The sequence below is a fragment of the Somniosus microcephalus genome, chromosome 4, assembly GCF_052327205.1.
Source record: "Somniosus microcephalus isolate GS21.2 chromosome 4, FLI_Smic_1.0, whole genome shotgun sequence".
NCBI lineage: Eukaryota > Metazoa > Chordata > Chondrichthyes > Squaliformes > Somniosidae > Somniosus > Somniosus microcephalus.
The window spans coordinates 67,708,135-67,715,437 of record NC_140990.1 but is presented as its reverse complement, the minus strand read 5'-3'; the positions used below and the strand labels follow the sequence as shown (position 1 = coordinate 67,715,437).

At 49.2% G+C, this 7,303-nt stretch overlaps 1 pseudogene; it reads right to left on the bottom strand.

Annotated features, from left to right (window-relative positions):
- Window positions 1-1,220: 1,220 nt before the first annotated feature.
- The window catches only part of LOC147119124 (uncharacterized), a 149,593-nt pseudogene continuing 143,510 nt past the window's right edge, over window positions 1,221-7,303 (bottom strand).

Below are 7,303 nucleotides of genomic sequence, written 5' to 3'. Positions count from 1 at the left end.
GTTTCCCTTCCTGTAACAGCACTGAGCTAAACCCAGCCCATAATGAGCAGGGCTCAGGGAGGCTGGTTGCTAGGCACTGCAGTGATGTCATAAAGCAGGGCCATTCAGCCCAGCTGGTCGTCTCCTTGTCCCTTTAAAGGTGGAGAGCCGGGACACCCTGTCTCCAAACACATCCCACCTGTTCATACTGAGAATCCCCGGGGAAGGCCCAAGGCCCAGAGTGTGGAACACAACCAAGGGGGAAAGAGGAGGGGAGAAGGGGAGGTAAATCAAGGAGTCGGGACTGAGGGACACCAAGCTTCAGTTTCAGAGCCTGTAGACTTCAGGAGGGGAAGACTGAGTTCAGTAGTTTTAGGATCCAGGGAGAGAACAAGGAGCAGATGGGGAGACTGGTGTGGATTCCAGCACAGTGAGGATGTAGGGGGAGGGAGATTGTGTTGGGCCGTGTATTAGGGGTGTAGGAGGGACAAGAGAGGAAAGGTCAGAGGAGCAATTACTGCAGCAGTGCCCATAAATAGTGAGAGAGAGAGAAGGTGGGGGTTCGAGTGGACCAGGGACAGTCTGTTAAACTCTCCGTTTGCTGTGACCAGTTTTCCTTCAGTTAAAAATGGCCTCCTGTAGCCCAGTGACACAAACAGCCCATTAAACTCCACCAATGGCCTTTGGTCTGGTGAAGTCTCCCTTTGTGAAACATCGGCTGTTGTTAAAGCTTTTCATTCTGACACGCTCACACTGAGAAATGAGCTGCAGAACTGCCGACACCGTCAGCTTTAAGGAGACGTTTCACTTTGGAGATCGGATTGTCCATTGAGTCTGAATAAATTGATGTTAAAGTAACAAGGCTGCTTTGCCCTGTGACAATAACAGATTATCAGAATATTTCCCATAGGTTAAAATCCAATGTTACCGGGGCTCACTGCCCTGGATGGTTGAAGTGGACCCTGTGATACAATAGAATTTTCTGTCCTGTCAGACTTGGACATCTTGTAGATCCATCTTTTAACAAGTTGTGGGAACTCAGTGCTCAGGTGGATTCCACTCAGTTTGTAACAAGCCCTCAATCAGCTCATCTTATTGTCGAGATATCAAGGACCCGACACACTGCGTGTGTGTGAAACAAAGCTAATTTATTTGACATTGATACAGGTTAAACTCCAGCCCAGTTATAGGGGTTACTAAAATCAGCTGAAACAAACCCCAACTGTCAGAATGAACGTGGTTCAGTCCTGGATGTGATTAACAGCAGCAATAACAGCAGAATCCAACCCCTGCAGTCACTTGTGAACTTGCTGGTGTGTCAGCAGGTGTTGTGACAGAGTGAATCCCTTCCCACACACGGAGCAGGTGAACTGCCTCTCCCCAGTGTGAACTCACTGGTGTGTCCACAGGTTGGATGATAGACTGAATCCCTTCCCACACACGGAGCAGGTGAACGTCCTCTCCCCAGTGTGAGTGTGTTAGTGTGTCCGCAGATACTTTGCACTTTCAGGAAGTCAAACAGGCGCTTCACTGCAGACAGGTTTCCATGGCAACACTGATAGGACATTCCACTGAATCGACTGGTTGGAAACTGTAATCAGATCAGGAGAAACAAGAGTTTGCCGTTATTAACCACAATATAAGCTTAAACCAGAGTGAGTAATACATTAGATTATAATGTGTGATGAAAGGTTCTGACGGAAGGTCAGTGACCTGAACCGTTAACTCTGTTTCTCTCTCCACAGACGCTGCCTGACCTGCTGAGGATTTCCAGCATTTTCTCTCTTTATTTCAGATTTCCAGCAGCCGCAGTATTTTGCTTTTGTAATTGGATGGATCTTTCGGAGGGCTGAACAGGCACGATGGGCCGAATGGCCTTCTGCACTGTATCATTCTAGGATTCTGTGAAGTGTCGGTTAATGCAATTAAGAAGCATCAAAGGGTTTGTGTCAGAATTTAACTGAGTATCGAGCCAACATGTCCAGGTTATGTAAACTGGGCCTGTTCACACTGGAAAGAGAAGGTCGAGAAGTGATAGGATTGCTGTTTTTAGGATTCTAAAGGGACTGGATAATGTAGAGCACGACAAGTTATTTCACCCTGTCCAGAACAGTAGAACCAGAGGACATGGCCTGCGCTTGAAGGGGGTAAATTCAAATCCAATCTGTGGAAACAATATTTCAGTTAGTGAGTGGTCAATCTATGGGACAGGCTCCCTAGGGAGACGGTGGAAGCAGTTAGTGTTGATTCATTCAAATGCAAATTGGACCGATTTCATTCATCGAGTGAGATTTTGGGACACAGTGTGTGAGTAATTTGAGACATGACGTGTGGTCAGTGTAGAATGCTCGGGAGGAAGAGGTGACTTTGCTCCGATGGCTCCTAAAGCTCTCCACCACTGGGGTTTTCCTCACCTCATGTCTGGGTCTGTTGTAGACTCATTGATAGTGATTGATCGCTGTGATTAGTCAACAACTCCATTATCGTTGTATCATGGGACTCCCAGGATGGTAGAAGGCCAATTAGATCAGAACCGAAATAATCCAGAGTAAGAAAGGAGAAACGGTCCAAAAATGGAGCAGTCAGCAACAGGACATCAATTAGTCTCCTCTTATCATGGAGACATCACAGGCTCGACACAAAGTGTGTTTGAAACAAAGCTGATTTATTTGACATTTATCCAGAATATTAATCTCCAGCCAAGTTACAGGGTTATAAACATCAGCAGAAACAAACCCCAACTGATAGAATGAACATAGTTCAGTCCTGGATGTGATTAACAGCAGCAATAACAGCAGAATCCAACCTCTGCAGTCGGTTGTGAACTCGCTGGTGTCTCAGTAAGGAGGATGACTGAGTGAATCCCTTCGCACACACGGAGCAGGTGAATGGCCTCTCCCCGGTGTGAACTCGCTGGTGTGTCAGCAGGTTGGATGAATCAGTGAATCCCTTCCCACACATGGAGCAGGTGAATGGCCACTCCCCACTGTGAACAGGTTGGTGTGCCAGCAGGTTGTAGGAATCCGTGAATCCCTTCCCACACGTGGAGCAGGTGAACGATCTCTCTCCAGTGTGAACTCGCTGGTGTGTCAGCAGGTAGGATGAATCAGTAAATCTTTTCCCACATACGGAGCAGGTGAACGGCCTCTCCCCAGTGTGAGTGCGTTGGTGTTTCAGCGGACCACTTGTGCTTTTAAAGCTCTTCTCACAGTCAGAACATTCATAAGGTCTCTCTTCAGTGTGAACATGTCGGTGTTCGGTGAGGTGGGATGACTGAGTGAATCCCTTTCAACACACAGAGCAGGTGAACGGTCTCTCCCTGGTGTGAACTCATTGGTGTGTCAGAAGGTCGGATAAATCAGTGAATCCCTTCCCGCACTCAGTGCACATGAACGGCCTCTCCCCAGTGTGAACTCGCTGGTGTCGCAACAGGTGGGATGATCGGGCGAATCCCTTCCCACACACGGAGCATGTGAACGGCCTCTCCCCAGTGTGGGTGTGTTGGTGTTTCAGCAGGTGTTGTTTGCTTTTCAAGCTCTTCTCACAGTCAGAACATTGAAACGGTCTCTTATCAGAGTGAACAAGTTGGTGTGTCAGAAGGTGGGACGAACAAGTGAATCCCTTCCCACACACAGAGCAGGTGAACGGCATCTCCCCAGTGTAAGTGCGTAAGTGTGTCAATAAATCCTTTTTACTTATAAAGGACTTCTCACAGTCAGAACAATTAAAAGGTTTGTTATCAGAGTGAACAAGTTGATGTGTCAGAAGGTGGGATGACTGAGTGAATCCCTTCCCACACACTGAGCAGGTGAATGGCCTCTCCCCAGTGTGAACTCGTTGGTGTGTCAACAGATCCTTTGTTCTTTTAAAGCTCTTCTCACAGTCAGAACATTTAAAAGGTCTCTTATCAGTGTGAACTCGCTGGTGTGTCACGAGGGTTGATAAAGCAGTAAATCCCTTCCCACATTCAATGCAGGTGAACGGTCGCTCTCCAGTATGAACTCGCTGGTGTGTATAGAGGCTGGATAACTGAGTGAATCCCTTCCCACACACGGTGCAGGTAAACGGCCTCTCCCCAGTGTGACTGCGTCGATGTGTTTCCAGCTCAGATGGGTAATTGAATCCCTTCCCACAGTCCCCACATTTCCAGGGTTTCTCCATGGTGCAGGTGTCCTTGTGTCTCTCCAGGTTGGACGATCAGTTGAAGCCTCGTCCACACACAGAACACGTGTACGGTTTCTCCCCGCTGTGAACGGTGCGATGTTTTTCAGGCTGTGTAACTGGTTAAAGCTCTTTCCACAGTCAGTGCACTGGAACTCTCTCACTCGGGTGTGAGAGTCTTGGTGCCTTTGCAGTCACGCTGATATTTGAAATCTTTTCCCACAGACAGAACAGACAAACATTTCTCCTTCCACATTCAAAGGCCGATGATATTCAGGTCCTGATGAATGGAGTGACTCTGTCAGATCTTGATGTGATGTTTGGTTTGAGTTTGCGGTCTGTAAATGCTGCCCTTCTCACAGCCTGTAAAAGGAGTTTACAAAAGCCATCACTGTGAGTCCAGGATAGAAATTGACAAGATTCTCTCCTCCTGGTTCCTGGCCAAGGGGGCCGCGCATGCGCCCTGCTGCCCCCTGAGCCTCTCAAGATGGCAGCCGTTAACCCGGGCCTGTCACCGGGAAAAAGCCCTGCAGCTGCCGCCCCACTCAGGGCAAACGCCCGGCCCGGAGGCTCTTGTTCGGGGCCTGAGGCCCACCCCGGGTGTTTATAAAGCCTCCCCGCCGGTTCTATTGCTCCACTGCACTCTGCTGCCTCCTCCCCGCTCCGGAATCCTCTCTCCACCTTCCGCCGCCATTACCCGACTGTCGGCACTGCGCACGCGTGGGACCCACCCCGCACCATGCCCTCCCCGCGTTTGCGCACATCAGCCCCCTGCAGCATTGATAGGGCCTATTCTCGTGCGGAGTGTTCTGGGTAACAACCGCCGCCATTTTAGTCAAAGAATGTGGAGGTAAAGTGAGTGGAATAGCTGACATCAGAGATACCTTTGGAGGAGGGACTAGGAGGAGGATGAGCTGTGTGGCACAGAGCTCGAGAATCTACTAAACGGAGTGGCTTGCTAAACAGAGTGGTAAGTGGAATTTGGTGAGAATGGGAATTGGATGCTGAGGGGGAAGGAGGTGCTCAGTAATTTAAACCAAGGAGCAACAGTAAATAATAAATAATCGCACCGGAGGACACAGAAAAAAGTGACGTTATAATCAACACACAGCAGAGCAAATTAACATGAGTATATCGGTAAGAATATCGATATCCCTTTGTGTGTTTAGTCTCTTTAGTAGTTAGTGTTAAGCTTGACTTAGTAAGGATTTATTAGTGCAAGTAAATGTAAGTCAAAGGAAAACAAGGTAAGTGATTAAATTCTAAGGGCTAGATTTTCAGTTGCTTGCGCCAGCAGTTAGCGCCTTAAGAGAAGTGATTTTCGGGCGCTATGCGTGTAGCGCCCGGGCGCAGCGCAGTTTGCGCCCCGCCCCAAATTAAGTTGCCCGTTAGCGCCGGCGCAAAGTTTAGCGGCCGGCCGGATGCGCGCGCAGAAAATGACGTCACATCCTCGTGCAACGCCCTTTGGCCGCCCCGAATCCAAACTTCAGTCGGACCGCCCCATTGTGCGGCTGGCGTCCAGAGCGTTTGTAAAATGGAACGCAACACACCCTGGGGAGCGCAAATTAAAGGGCACTCCTCCTGCACTATATAAGGCAGTCTGCATGTGTTGTGTGGAAGGATCCAGTGTGCTGTTGTGAACGGTGTATTTATGTTTCCGACCACCACCACCACCTCCTCCTCCTCCTCCTCCTCCTCCTCCTCCTCCTCCTCCTCCTTCATCATCATCATCAACATCCTCTTGATCTTCTTTTCCCCCCAGACTCTGCCTTTGAAAAACACACATGCACCCTTCCCCTTTAAGAGCTCACTGGCACCAGAGTGTCTGCCGTGCGCTGCGCCCGAGCTTGGGTGTTGCGCTCTGCACCGCCGGCTTAGCGCCTAAAGATAGTAGTGGAACGCCTCTTTTAGCGCTCCACCAACCTCTTGGGGCGAAGCCACTGAATTTCCGGCAACGGGGCGCTACTTTGGGGCGGGCGCTAACTTCGGGCGGGCGCTAAGGTTAGCGCCCCAAAACTGTCTATACTGAAAATCTAGCCCTAACTGTTTTTAAAGATGCTCATAACTGATAAATAGCGAAGTAATTAATCATAGTTCAAGAAGTAAACTACACATAACAAAAAATAAATTCATTCATTCATTAATAAAGACCAGGCAGTGTGTGGGGATTGTAGTATGTGGGAGTTTGTGAACGAGACTGTCCCAGACTGCCACATCTGCAGCAAATGTCTCTGCCTCATGACATTCCAGCTCAGAGTCGGTGAGCTGGAGTCCGAGCTAGAGACACTGACATATAAGGGAGGAGCAGGAATTACTGGATAATTTATTCGAGTACAGTCACACACCAGAAGAAAGCACAGGTGCAGGAAGGGGAGAGTGTGACTGTCAGTCACCTGGATAAGGGGAATGTAGGAGAAGTAGTGAAGGAAGTCCAGCAGACACTGCTCCTGTCCAACAGGTACAAAGTACTCAATACCTGTGAGGATCAGGAGAAAGACTGGGAAGGACAGCTAGAATGCTGCCCAAGGCATCATGGAACAGGAGGCTGTTCAACGGGTGGAGAAGCAGAGTGGAAACATTGTCGTATAGGGGATTCCATAATTAGAAGGATAGATAGTAGTCTTTACAGTCAGGATTGAGAGTCCCGGAGGGTGTATTGCTTTTCTGTTGTCAGGGTAAGGGACATCTCAAAATGGCTGGAAATGAATCTGGACACCAAATCCAGGGACTACTTACATTGTGACACCAAATCCAGGGACCCACATTAAAATAATTCATGCACAGGCATCTCCCACCCTTTAAAGTGAAGTTCAGGACCTGGAACATCAGGACCCTCATGGACCCCAACAGTGACAAACCGGAACATTGCCCGGGAGCTCAGACGTTTCAACATTGACATCGCCGCCCTAAGTGAGACCCAACGGGCAGGGGAAGGCCAGCTCAAGGACCAAGGTGGTGGCTACACCTTCTTCTGGAAAGGCAAACCTGAAGAAGAACGCCGCCTCCATGGGGTAGGCTTAGCCATAAAAAATGAACTAGCTGGGTGTCTCAGAGACTCTCCTAGCAGTATAAACGTGTGCCTCATGACTCTTTAGCTCACCCTAGCCCGGAAACAGTGCGCTACAGTCATCAGTGCGTACACCCCAACACTGGAAGCCACAGA